A 14474-nucleotide genomic window follows, 5' to 3' on the forward strand; every position below is an offset into this window, starting at 1 on the left:
CTACTGAGGAAATAAACAAACAAAAACAATTTGGCTCCTCTCCAACCACTTACAGCCTGGTCTATATTCTGTAAGTGCATTTGCGCTACTTGCACAAAAAACAAGGGCCAAAAAATCAAATAAATTCACTTATTTTAATTTAATTCTACGATTTAATTTATGTATTATAACATATTACGTTAAATTTTACTTTTGCCTAAATTAGTAGAATGTGTAATTTTATTGGATGCTTTTACCAATAACAAGTCATGTGACATGATCTTCATAGAATATATAATTAGGTGTGGCAGGATTCAATTTTATCATTAAACATAGACTTCACCTCAGACTTGCAGAACGACAGAAAAATATCATCATTTGTAATAATCAAAATGTATAGAAAGGGGATATAAGAAAAAAAAAAAATCTGGGATGGGGGTAAAGAAAATCCAGGCATGGGCATGCCACTTGCACACAGAGTGGCCACTGCAGGCAGGGTGGGGGGAGCCCTGGCTCCACTGATTGCACACTGCTTCTCTGAAAGTGGTTCGGGCAACTGATACAGGAAATGGGGGCAACGCTGGGGGGGGGAGGGAAATGGGATGGGGACACTGTTGGTCCCATAGCCAAGGGGCAGGGCTGTTAGCAGCCAGGAACCCAGTTCCTCTGGCCATCTGCTCTGTCCAGGTCCCAGCTGGGGATTGGGTACCAAATTCCCACTGAGCCCAGCCTGTCCCCTGCATGGACTGGGGCAGGGTGCCTCCAGGGCCCAGCCATTACCCCTCTGCTGCTCAGAGGGGCAAGAGACTGTGACCACCAAGGGGTTAAGCCACCCCTCCACTAGTGCCTGCCAGGTGGGCCTTGTCCCCCAAGGGGCCACAGGGAGCAGGCAACTGTTTCCCACCCCAGACTGGGTGGCTGCCGTCTCCTGGTGCAGCATGGTGCTGGGGAATTAAGCAGCATTCGACAGCCAGGATTCCCCTGACAAGCCTCCTCTGCTGGTGGCCCCAGCCTGCAGCCCCTAACCTGGCTTCTGCTCCCACACTCCACTCCATGAGACAAGTGTACTACCAAATGAATAAAATGATTTAAAGCAGGTAGTCTTTATTGATTTATGGATATTTACTTTTTCTATTTTGACACGTGATTTTATAAAGCTTTTAACAGTATACTGTCATTACTAAATTGTCTGCCCCCCACCGCCCTAATTTTACTGAATTTTTAAAAATCAATAATAAAAATAAATGTTTAAAAATAAACATTGATTTTGGCCATCAAAATAAAAAAATATAATAAAAATATAATTCTGCCAAGCCTATAATATGATTGTGAATTCTACGATATCATTTTAGCAAAATAAACCATACATTATTGCAAATAATCTATTAAACTAATAATAATGAAACAAAGGAACTAAATATACAGAGGATTTTAAAATAGTAATTCTTTCCCTGCTCCAGATCCACAGGGCTCTCTGAATGGATGAATAAATATCTGCAAATAAATAGGATATTCTAATTTAAACTAGTTTGGTCTTCCCTAATTACAGTAAACTCTGGTTCAATTTGCCATTCTGATTCAATTTGCTGTTGCTTTAATCACCTGCCAGCAAACCCTTCTCCCTCTGCCACATTATCAACTCCTACTAATTGGTCACTATTACTTCCATTCCCCAATGGGGTGACAAATTAAGAGTCTACCAACAGTTTAATAATTATAATTTCAATATCTGATTTTAAAAAATTGTTAGAAGTAACTTTTCAGAATACTGCTACAGAAGCTTGTTAGCCAGCATTTCATAAACAACAACAGTCTTAAATTAATACCCGCTTTAAACAGGCTGTTCAAATATCTAGTTTCATGTTACGGGACAAGGTTACATGTATAACAGATCTCATAAGACTTCTATACCTCTTCATGAAATAAGGTAACTGGTTTCCAATGAAGCCACATCTGTCCTGTTTTAATAGCTTAACCATCATACAAAGTTGTTTAAGCACTAATCCCATCTTTTTAAATAAATGATAAAAGCAGTATGGTCCAATCTAAACTAGTATTTAGGTGGAAGAGGGTAGTTTTAAAAAGAACTGAATATAGTTATTCAGTTTAACACTGTTTGGCTAGGAGAAGTTTTCACCCACAGAAATGCAAGTTACATGTTTAAGGAAGTCTGAAAATTGTTACTAGCACAAGCAAAAAGAGTTTTAAGGGAAAAATTAATCCATACACTGGCAGGGGCAGCAACTTTAAAGGAAGTTGTCTGTTCCATTTTCCACACAGATGAAAATACAGGGGAATGAGCAGATGCCTAGAACAGATGAGCTTAGTTCACGTTCAACTGCAATGACAAAGTGAAAGATAATCTGAAAAGAAAAGGCAAATTATACAACTCCCTATAAACTGCTTCATTTTAGAAACAAACAGAACTCTACCAAAAGTTTTGCAACATCAAAGACTCCAACCCATCTAAAGTCTTCAAAACATTTAACTAAATGTGTGTTTAACCGTCCCCTGTGAAAGAAAAGAAGAAAGAAAAAGTTTAAAAACTGTAAATCGATTTTATGAAGAATGAAAACATTTGCAGACAAAGTACTGGAAAACCAAACCAACACATAATCCAATGTTATTATCTCTATGGAGGCCCATGTACATTTACTGTCATTTTGAACTCCTGTTGGATTTTATGTCATTTCAGTCAGTTTGCCTGAGTAAGGACTGCAGGCTTTGAGTTAATGTGTTCAGTACTTAGAAGGGTTACACACCAGGTCAATATCAGGTTTCTAGTAGCAAATACTCCAATATGAAAAGCAAAGTGTAGACCTGCAGTCACTGTGCTACCGTATTTTCCTACATGTAACCCATACCGTTTCCTCCAAAACCAGCTAGGGATAATCGAGGTGCACATTTTATGAGTAAGAAGGATCCCTGTGGGTGGGAGGAGGAACACAAAGCAGTGGCAATGTTGATGGCTGGCTATCAGAGCTGCATAATTTAACACTACCAACCATCGCCAAATTTCTGGACCTGCCAGCATATACTCACTGGACTGGGCCAGAATGCAGAGTTAGTCCACAGCTGGACTCAGCTTGCCAAGTCTAACTTGGCACATGGCCCCAGATCTGGTGTGTTCAGTCTGACCCTGGGCACTGGCTCCAGAGCCATGTTTCAAGTTGCACCTGGTATGCCAAATCCAGGACGTGCTCTGACTCTTGGGCCACATGCCAGGAGGGTCTGGTGCACCAAGACCGGGACTGTGTGCTGACTCCAGTGTCATGTGCCAGGTTAGGCCTAGTGCAAGGCTGCAGAGTCAATGCACAGTCCTGGAATCAGCACAAGGCGCTGAAATCAGTACACAGGCAGCTCTGGACCTGGTGCACCAGGTCAGTCTGTGGACCCTATCTGGTACACAGGTCTGGCAGCAGGCTTAGGACCTGGCTGAACTCCCTAACTACTGCAACTTGTCTCAAATCAAAGATTTTCCCCACACACTCCTCCCCTGCTCAGGCTCCCTTTTGACACCAAGTTTCATACTACATACAGGAAGTATGTTATATGCCAGAAAATATGGTCATACTCCACTTTTTAGGCATACAGAATCTCCAGAGATGAGGAGTTTGAATGCTAATCTTTTACCTACCAAGTTGCATACTGATTGATATTAAGTGAAAAGTTATCTGTGAAATAATTTTAAAAGTCTGATTCTAACATTTGAATTAATCATTGGAGACCCCTTTGAGTCGCATACATTTCTTTCTTTCTTTAAATCACAGATTTAAGTCATATAAGAGTCAAATTATTGTCCTCTCCTTTCCTCTGGAATCAGGGATGGATCCAAAGGGGTACACAGTGGTTCTATTACTCTTTCATGCACTGCTGACAGCTCCCATCTTTGATGCCAGACACCAGTGCAGCATACTCATTACACATGTGCAGCAAGCTCTCTCCTGCCACCACATACCCCTTTTCAACACCTTGGATCTACTGTCTAGAACATGTACGAGATCAGAAGAAGTGTCATTTTTGACCATAAAAATGTTATTAATCTTTTAAGAAGGCAGAGGTAGTTAAAATGTCTTAGTTTATTAAATTAAATATTTCTCCTGACTCCCTAAGATTCCTAATTAAGGGAAATATTAGGACCCCCAGGACCCTCATCATGGTTCCTCCACAGTTCCAGGGCAATGCTATGGTATTTTCTTGTATACAACATGCCTTGGAATATAATATGCACTTTTCTTTGAAAGCAGAATGAAGAAAAAGAGAGATTTTTTTCCCCCAGAGTTATTGCTGCACTGAGCAGAGATAGAACCTAATCATCATTTGACTCACCTTTCCTAATTAACTAAAACTGAAACCCTAGCTTTTGCTGAAGACTGGTCTCCATGAGTGGATCTGATTTTGAAAAGGCTGTGATATAAGAGAAGAGAGACTGTGAGCAGCTACAACACAGCAACATTTCCCTGAGAAAGCTTAGTTTGATTGGTAGAACATCAAGACCATTAAAAAGGAGAAATGATCATTAATACCTCTGAAATGAAGAAGGAGCAATTAAGTCAAATGACTTTGTAGCTGCCTGTAATATCACAGCTACCATACTGTGGAGCACAAATCAAAGCAGGTGATTCTATCCCAAGCAGAAAGCCAGCTTCCCCACTTAACACACTCACACCATTCTTGGGGAGCTGATTTTAGGGGAAAAGGCATGTGTTGTATATGAGGAAAAACAATATTTGTAACACCCTTAAAATATAGCTTTCCCCTTCCATTGACATAGAACAAACAAGTGAAACAAAACCACACAAAAAGTGCCATACAAACAAGCCCTCATCTTGTATCTTGGGCCCCTGGCATACATTACACTTATTGTGGGATATGTAAGCCACCCCACAACAAATGATAACATGTTAGACATTAAATGAATTTGTCTTGAGGTTAAAAATGATTAATCTGCCACAAAAAACAGCAACTCCACAATGATGTTGCTATTTAAACAGCGACTTCTCTGGCAGGCCAGGACAGATTTAAAGTCTGGTCAGGTAGTGAGATTCCACCCCCCCACCCCCAATCCCACAGAGCTCTCCCTTTCCCACTCTCCCAGGCTGCCCATGAACAGTGTACCTGCAGTCTGGGACTCTCAAATGCCAGCCAACAGTACACATGGATCCCAGGCTGCAGGCATGATGCCCTTTAAACTTTCCAGAACCTAGGGAGGCACACAAAACAGCCCCATTTGGGCAGCAGGGATGAGGGGACATCTGCACATGGCAGCAGGGGCTGACAAGGGGGCAGAGCCTGCCCTACTTGCAGGAAACCCCCTCACCCATGCTTCCATGCAAGCAGCAGTAGCAGAGGCTGATGGGGTGGAGAGTAGAGACCCTGCTCTCATGAGAAGCTTCCGGGGAGTCCCATTACCTTTGCCACCTGGCATCAAGGGTGGCAGAGCTGCCTGCAACCTGGGAACTTTAAAGGACTGCTGGTGCTTAAACATCAGCAGCCCATTAAAGCCTTGGAAATTTTAAAGGGCTGCCCATCTAAGAATGGCTCAGTTCTCAGGCTACCCAGGAGCTGGACTTGCTACCCACTCTCTCAGTGAACCTGTCCAGCACACTGAAACTCCTGGGGGTTGGGGGAGCTATATAGCAGCCTCCTACTACCCCCTTGCTCAACAGCGTTAAGCTTTGTTGCATTTCCACCAGGAGGCTTTGAATGTGTGGCTGCCCAAAAGGCCCTATTTTTTCTGTACTGCTACAAGCTTTGCAGCACTAAAAACCAGTGCCTGAGGGCATGTTTGAGCACTACAACATCCCCCACCCCTCTGGTTATAACATATGCAATTTGTCCCCCATTGATGCTGTGGATGATGCTGTGGTACTCCACATTTTTTCCTCTGTCCTATGCTTTCTTTGTATCACATCAAACACAAATTACCTGCCTTAACTTTCAAATCTTTCCAATGCCCGATTTCCATTCTACCTGTCCTCTCATACGTTGTCACAATGGCAGCTGTGGCATCCACTTTGAAGCCTTCATCATCCACAGGTTAAATTTTCAGAAAAGCAACCTTGTGCTCTCTTTAAACCTACCTTTCAGATGCAAGGAGCTCCCTGTAAACATTCCCTGCTGCCAGAGATGGACATGCATTTTACATTAACCAGTAATTGAAGAAAAATTGGAAACCAACCCAAGAACAAGAAGCAGGAGCCAGGAATGCTTTCTTCCAGCTGAATGCCCTCAGCAACAGGCCATATGATCATACTTCCTCTTACCTGTTTCCTTTCTGGCCTCACGACTTGCATTCTTGGCTTCCCCACTTCAACCAGACAGCCAGAGGATGCTAGTAACCAAACTACTTCAGAGCCTAGTGGTCAGAAAACTCTCTTGGAAAGTAGGAGATATGGGTTTAAACCCTTCTGGCTAAGGAGGGCCTATGATCCTGGTTTTCTACTCCTTTAGGGCGAAAAAAGAGGTTTTACTAAGGATAACAATAGTTAGTATACATACTCCTTTTATAGATTAAGCTACATAGGCAACAAGGGTTGAACTGAATTTGCCTAATCTGTCAACAGCAAAAGCAGGAGCAATACAAAAAACACCATAAGTGTAACTATTCTTCATCTCTAAAAGGTAAACCATAAACTCCATACCCCAATCAAGAGAGGTAAGAGAGGGAAAAATGTGTTTAAGACTACACTATGGCCATAGTGTAGTCTTAATCACCTTTATGACCTTCCAGCCATGCCTGCCTACAAGATCTGGAGAGGTCTCAACTTAACTTGAATAACCCTGGAGGCTTGTCTATGGTTATATCTACGCTGTACTCATTACTGTCTCTGAAGCTACCTCAGGTACTGCTAACAGTGTAGCTCAAGTACTGCAGACCTTGTTAAGCTGCAAAACTTGCCCAAGAACAGAGAGCATTTAGCCCACCCACAATGCTGGGTTGCTACAACTAGCAGTAACCAAGTAGATAATGTAAAGGTAGTTTGGGTACCTACATTTACACAAGCTGCAATTACTGTTATAGCATCCCTTCTGCTGCATTGTTGTGAGCTCATCCTCAATCCTTATTGGACCTTATCCTTCTGACCTTCAATCTTTACTGGACCCCACCATTTTGCAGATCTGCAGGGCTGCCTTCTGAGGACACCCTTAGCCATTTTGCACAGTGCTTGAAGTAGAGGTATTTTCCTCAGGCAGAACTAGGGCTCTGGGAATCTTATGCTGGACTTTACCTCAAGTCTCCTGAATTTTGACCTAGGACTCAAACATAGGATTAATGGGTTTAAGTTAACAAACATTAAAGATTTTCCAAACTTGGAAAACAAGGAAATGTATAGAACCCATGACTGTACTGTGAGTTTCTTCCCACTCGGGGGGAGGGGAAGAGGAAATGGGGGGACAGGACACCTTTTTTCAAGTATCTTAGACTCCAATTGTTAAAGCCTTATCTTTTGTTAATGTGTTTTTACAACAGGAAAGATTCATTTCTCTCACAAGGCCCTCCCTTATTAGTAGCATATTACCAGGTCTACCCCACAACTGGAAGAGTAGAGGGGAAGAGACAAAAAGTAAATAAGGAGTCAAAACAAAACCAGAACTAAACATCCATACTGGGAGCAAAGGTGGCTGTGGAAATATTTTCATGGAGGCTAGTCTATGCTATTTTTAAATTTTTGTTCAACACTTAGATTCCGTGACAATAGGTATTCTAGTTTCTGTGAAACCAATGAAATCACTGAACATGTTGTACGTAGTAATAACTTCAAATGCAACATAATGTAAGTTTATGTTTTAAAATGCGTACCATTGTCATAGACTATGAAATGTATTACAAATATGAGCTGGTTCAAAGGGCAGTAGCAGCAACACTGTCCAACAGTAAACAATATATCTGAAATCCTTGTGTAGCTCTTATCATTGAAGAATGATCTGTGAATGATTGGAAACAAATAGAGAGAGGGAGCCACAAGGCTCTCTCCTCTCCTAGAGAGGGAACAGCAGTTTTGGAAGAAGGCCGTCAGTGAGGCCTCCTTGGTAATGTAGCTAAACAACAGCCAATGGTATTTTAAAATACTAAAGGTTTAAGGATCTCATACCACATGTGACTTCCAAAAGCTATTATAAATTTATATCTGCTGGTGCACTACAAAAACTAAATACACAATCACATTAATTTGGTAATCATGAATACTAGGGCTGTGTGAAATAGCACCATTTCGTTCTGACTTCTGTGTCGCCATTTCAGGACAGTGTTTCATTTTGTTTCATTTCGAAGAACTGTTCCATTTCATTTCGGCAAAACTGTCTTCACTGATTCAACAAATTTTGACGTTTCACCCATAGGCTATAATGGGGAATCATGAAAATGCCTATAAGTTTGTCATTTCTTGCCTGATTTGGATGAAAATTGCAGGGATGGTAGCCCCTTCTCAGGGCATGCAGCCTACCAAGTTTCAAAGAGATAGGTGCAGGGGTTTATGGGAAACTGCACCTCAAGTTGATGACAAGCAAAACTCATGTCACTTGCTGGCAGCAGCAGCCTCCTGTCATCCTGCGCACAGATCTGGCCAGGAGGGCTGTGAGGCTGTGCCAGACTCCTCCTGGGGGTGCAGGCCCGTGGATCTGCACATGGATGACAGGAGGTTGCCGCTGCACCCTGGGACCAGCACTGACCCCAACCTGAACCCAGTGCTGGGAAGACTGGTGCTGCTGCTGTCCCCAGACAGCCTCCTGTCACTCTACGCGCAGATCTAGGGGCCCACACCCCCAGGAGGGCTGTGCTGGACTCCTCCCAGGAGTGTGGGCCTCTGGATCTGCGCTCAGGATGACAGGAGGCTGCCACTGCCACCTGGGACCAGCACTAGGCACAGCACGCACCCAGCACCAAGAAGACTGGTGCTGCCGCTGGCCCCGAGCAGCACAGCAGCCTCCTGTCATCCCGCACACAAATCTGGGGAGCCTGCATCCCCGGGAGGAGTCCAGCAGCACTGGGAGGGCAGGTTGAGCTCTGTGGGGCTGGTGGAGCCATTCAGAGTGCAGCCCAGGTTCTCCCCGCCTCCCACTGCCAGGCTGCATTCCGAGCAGCTCCACCAGCCCCATGCAGCTCAGCCCAGCACGAGGAGAACTAGTGGCAAAGGCTGCTTGGAGCACAGCCCTGGGCAGTCACTCTACCCTGCCTCCTGCCCCCAGGCTCAGGTTTGTGGGGCTGGTGGAGCCGATCAGAGCGCACCCCGGTGGTGGGAGGCGGGGGGGGGAGCCAGGGTTGTGCTCTGACCGGCTCTGCTATCCTCACAAAGCTCAGCCCAGCAGTGGGTGGCAGGGGAGAGCCACTGGTCAGGACTGTGCTCAGAGCAGCTCTGTCGCTTGCTCTCCCCACCTCCCACCACCAGGGTACCTTGAAGCTTCGCCGGGCTCCACTGACTGGCAGAGCCGCTTGGAGTGCAGCCCTGGCTTTCCCCCACCTCCTGCCACCAAGCTGCTTCAAAACTTGAAACGTTTCAAAATGTTTTGAGTGCCCTCATTTCATTTTGAAGCGGTTTCAAGGCCTTTTGTTTAATTTTGATTTCGCTGTTTCAAGGTCAAAACACGTCAAAACAGCTTTGAAACAAAATTGTTCAAATTTCACACAGCCCTAATGAATACGTTCAAAGTGACTGTTTCCTCTCAGTTTGATTACTCAATGACTTTTTTCCCCATGGTCTCAAAGTCCCAGCTCTCCAGATCACAGTATTTCCAGCATACTGATGACTCTTTTCTCACACACAAAGAGGAAATATACATACATCAGCCTTATACCAAAGTTACTTAAGGTTCTCATTTGTTTCAAGACAAAGTTCAAACCTCCTCCTTTTTTGGTTTAACTATTCCCCATGGATCTCCTTCAGCTAATCACACATTTAGCTTTAATGATCATCTCCCTTACATCATGTAACCTAAGAGAGACCATTGGAATCGCTCCCAATTTCCACCAATATAACTTCCACCACTACCTACAAAACACAGGTGCACTGGTTTAATTTAAATCTATTTTCAAATCATATTTGCTTAAACCAGTACACGCTTTCTTTAGTTTATTTTAAATTAAAATCAATGTCACTCTTAAAATCAGGAAGAAACTGGCCTCAGCTTAACCAAAATAAGCCTATTTAAACTGAAGTGAGTGTGTCTATACACTGTTTTGCACCAATATACTAATAGCTTGGCTTAAGAAGAGCCCATATCTTTAGTTAAAACATCTGAGTTTGTAAATGAAGCCTCTGATGAAAGTGAGACCCCTTGTCACTATCTGCGCATCTTTCTGTGGCCTCTGTTTCTCCACACCATTTATATAAAGGTCTTCTTTCCAGATCTTGATACTGATGCTGTTTGCTTGCATTTTTCTACCTACAAAGCTCACATCTTCTAATTTTAACTAAAAACTTAAACACTAAAGGGATCAGGCAAAAAAAAATTTTAAAAAAATTTAACTGTGGGTTACGGGGGGCATGCCTGGGGCCGGGTCTCATGCCAGGCCACCTACTTGTCTCTATGGGGCAGTCCACCCAGTCTCGCCTGCCATGACTTTGCTGTTCCCATAAACTGGTGTTATAGTGCAGGAGTCTGCCCCTTCCCAGCCCCAATGCCAGGGGGTACTATGTGCAGCTCTGAGCCTCCCCCACACTGCAGCCCATGCCTTGCAGATGGCATCCACATGATGCAATCATAACTTACACTACGACTGGTGCTCCAGGGTTTCGCAGAGTCCCTGTGAAACCCTGAAGCAGCAGGTCATTGTGCTTAACCTTTAGGTCTTTCTTTCGACCCACAGCTCAACCTCCTTACAGCAGAGGACTTACTGGGGTCAGGACTTGCCCCTAACTCTCTGACTGAGCTCCCAACTCAGCCTCTCGCCCAACTACAGCCTCAGGCATCCAAAGACATATCTTGGCCTACTCCCCATTCCTGGGGTTCCTACTGTGCCCAGTCTAGGGCCTCTACACCATGCCCCACCCTCAGGTCTTCTCATCCTCCTCGCACTCAACTACATCCTTACACTTGACTACTCAATGGGCTGGCCCTTGCACTGCCCTTCAGACCTACTCCCAGTTCGGCCCTCTTCAACGTGCCCCTGGGACTGTCCTTCAGACCTACTCCCCTTCAGCTCTATTCTGTGCAGGGCCACACAACTCCAACCTCCTTCATGGCCTTGGAGTCAACCACCCCCATAGGCTCAGGTGGCACTGCGCTTGCCATGCCTAGCTCCACAGCTACCTCCAAAACCCACCCAAAGATGGGGGCTGGGGTTAAGGTGCCCCATCTCACCTTTCACCAGGGAGGTAACTGGCCTGGCATTTCTTGGGGGCCCCCATACCACTAGGAGCCCCACCAGGCCATCCTTCCCTGACAGGGTGCAGTTTTTTTAGGTCATGCCCAGGACCAAGAGCCTCCTGCTCCTACCTGCTAGATGTTCCATGCAGCTCAGCCAAGCAATGTTTTTGCCCAAGCTGGAAACAGCAAACTGCAGCCTTTATAAGCCTCATGTTTCAACATGGCTGCCCTCATCAGGCACCTGGCTGCTGCCTGACTCTGTCCTTAAAGTGGCAGGCACCCAAAGCTGCACTGCCACACTCTGGTTAAATTATTTAAAGAACAAAAGAGTCAAAGGCAGGCACCTTGTGCCTCATACAGTGCTAATCACACTTTCAACTTCATAAAGTATTTTATAATAATTTTTATGGAAGATGCTATATGCAATTAAAATGTGTAATGGATTTTTTTTTTTTTTACCAGTAAGTCTTTATTTATAAAAAGGTTTCAGCCTGTGCACCTTGTGTCAGATTTAACTCCTAGAAATCTGAAACTCAGGCTTATAGCTTCAGTTACTCAGAAGCACATTTTAATTTTTGGCACAGCCTGGAGAATTTAATGGAGTGGATTAACTTTATAAATATCCCAATCACTGGGACAAAGGCAAAAAGACTGAATATAGCAAAATTCTGTCAACACTGAGCTTTAAATTTTTAAACTAAGAACTCCATGTAAACAGAATAGCCCTGATTTTGGCCTCCACTGCAGCCCTGTATGTCAGCTCCGTGTTAAGGTGCTTAGTGCTGCACCAGTAGGTATAATAGTCTTTTGTTACTCTTCCTTGTAGTTTTAGCATCAGACTGTGACAGGAACAGGACTAAGAGGTCACAGATATGGGGAATGAGTGCAGAGCCAAATCACAGACTCAGTTCTTCTTCATGGCTGTTGGACAGCTCCATAAGGAGATTTAGCAGCTGACAAGCCAGTATAGTTCTAGAGGTTACTCTGATTGGAGCTTAAAATTAAAACATGCTTCTGCGTGCTCTCAGATATGGATTTCCCAAACTGTGGCCTGAGCAGAGCAGTGGAAAGAAGGAGAGAGAAAAGGGCGCTTGACAATCCATAACTACAGAAACCAAACTTTCTAGGGAAAAAAATGCCACTTGTCACTTTTTCAGAGATATAGTTTTGGTAGCTGTGTTGGTCTGAAACAAAAATCAATGCATAACTCTAGAACTCTTGGTTCAGGGATGATAAATTTTATTAGGCCAACTAAGAAGTCACAAAAAAACCCTTTTTTCTGTAAGCTTTCGGGCACACATGCCCTTCCTCAGGCTGAGGGAAAATTAAAGATGGTAAAAAGTCCCCACTTTTACCCTTCCCCCCTCAGGCTATGCTGACTTAATTCAGCTGCTGCCCAGAATCAGCGTCCCACATCAACCAAGGCTCTCTATTCACATCCCATGGTAGAACATGGTTCATAACACTATTCATATCAATCTCAGCTTTTGCACTTAAAGATATGAGGCAGTTTACTTTCTAAACCCCATTTTCTCATGCCTTCATTCTCCAAATAATTACCTGTTGCCCTCAACTTGTTGTCAGTTTGATCCAACAACAGATTATTTGAAAGAAAATATGAACACCCTCTTCGGTCAATTCAGAGTTCCCATGAATTAAAAAATAAGACCCATTTATCTCCTATTATAAAAATTATAACTGCCTTTCTGAGTGATAAAGGGGAAAAAAAGGCAGTTTCAGAAAGCATCACAGTGAGGTGCAAGGAGCAGACCCTGCAAGTGAGGCCAGACCAGGCTTCTGGGGTTATCTTCCACCCTGCCCACAGCTTCTTTGCGTGCTAGTGGCCACACCACAGTCCAGCTGTCCGTAGCACCACCAGGCACGGGCTCCCGTCTCGAAGCCGTGAGCACTCGGTCCATGGGTCTGAAGCGCTCCGAGGAGGCAGCAAGAGGCCCCACATTAAAAACCAAAACAGATCGAGAACAAAACATCCGCGATTACTAGGAGCAGCGGGACGCGGGGGAGGGCTCAACACGCCGGGCTGAGGGCAGCAGCTCCCATCTCAGGAGGCACCTGCAGAGCAAGCCACCGGGGCAGCCGGGCACGACCCTCCCGCGGAGCGGGGCGGCCCCGGGGAAGGGACAACAGCAAGTCAGTGCAGCCCCGGCCCCTCCCTGCGGGACAAGCGCAGCGAGCCAGGGCCCCGACACCCCTTCCTCCCGACCCGACCCGCCGCGCAGCGCACGTACCCGCACATCCCCGAGCTCCCGCCGGCCCCGAAATGGCCGAACAAAGGAAGCTCGCCTAGCCCCGCTATTGGCCGGGAGGGGGGGCGGGGCCGTAACCCTGACGACGCGACGGGGAAATGGCGGCCGAGCCCCGCCCAGCGGCCCCGCCCGGGCCCGAGCCTGCCCCGCCTCCCGCGCGGGGCTCTTTGTCCCCACTGCCGTGGAGCAGGCTGTGCCAGCTCCCCGGTGGCCAGGGTACGGGCCAGGCACCGCTGCGTGGGGACATGAAGGGACGCCGCAACGTCCCCGCCAAATAAGCCCCAAACGCAGTTGAACGGGCCTCAGGGCAGCGCAGTCCTCACAGCAGTGCCCAGGCCCGTGGCACTCCTTGGCGTCTGGTGCCTCAGCTCTTTGGAGGCGATTGGCACCAGACCTTCTAGTCTTCTAATGCTCTTTAATACTAATGGGTTAAAGCTGATGTGTTGTGGGTCCAGCTGCCCGGGCAGCCATCACAGTGTGGGCTGGTGGTTCTCCCCCTCTTTAGACAGTGTGGGCACTGACTGACAGACTCGGGTGGATCTAGGGCTTGGAAAAGAGGGGTGCAGATGTTGGAAAAGACGGGTGCAGATGGTGAGGTGTGCCATCACATATAAAAAATAACATATTCTCTAGTTAAAAAGAAATTAGAGATAGTTCAAGGTACTCAAGGATCCTGCTTGTTCTTTCAGGATCACTCCCTTGAGGAGCAACCACTCATCCTTGAACTCTCCTCTCCTTTGGGTCATGGTCCCTTAGGGCCTTGCCAACAAGCCTCCTGAGCTTGTCAAAGTCAGCTTTCCTGAAGTCAAGGACTATTGCATTGCTGACTGACTTGCCAGCTTTATGGTGGATAGGGAATGTGATCAGCTTGTGGTCACCGTCTCCCAGCTTCCATTTGATCATTAGGTCGCTGACAAGATC

The 14474-nt window shown here is 45.6% G+C and overlaps 1 protein-coding gene across 1 annotated transcript in view; it reads right to left on the reverse strand.

The window, feature by feature from the left end:
* The window catches only part of TNPO1 (transportin 1), a 117974-nt gene extending 104398 nt beyond the window's left edge, over positions 1 to 13576 (reverse strand). Inside the window, exon 1 of the mRNA XM_090038127.1 lies at positions 13536 to 13576. The gene's annotated coding sequence lies outside the window, so the exon portion shown is untranslated. The remainder of the gene's footprint in view (positions 1 to 13535) is intronic.
* Between the last annotated feature and the right edge of the window lie 898 nt (positions 13577 to 14474).

The sequence above is a fragment of the Crocodylus siamensis genome, chromosome 3 (assembly GCF_052110815.1).
Source record: "Crocodylus siamensis isolate JL-2025a chromosome 3, ASM5211081v1, whole genome shotgun sequence".
Lineage (NCBI taxonomy): Eukaryota > Metazoa > Chordata > Crocodylia > Crocodylidae > Crocodylus > Crocodylus siamensis.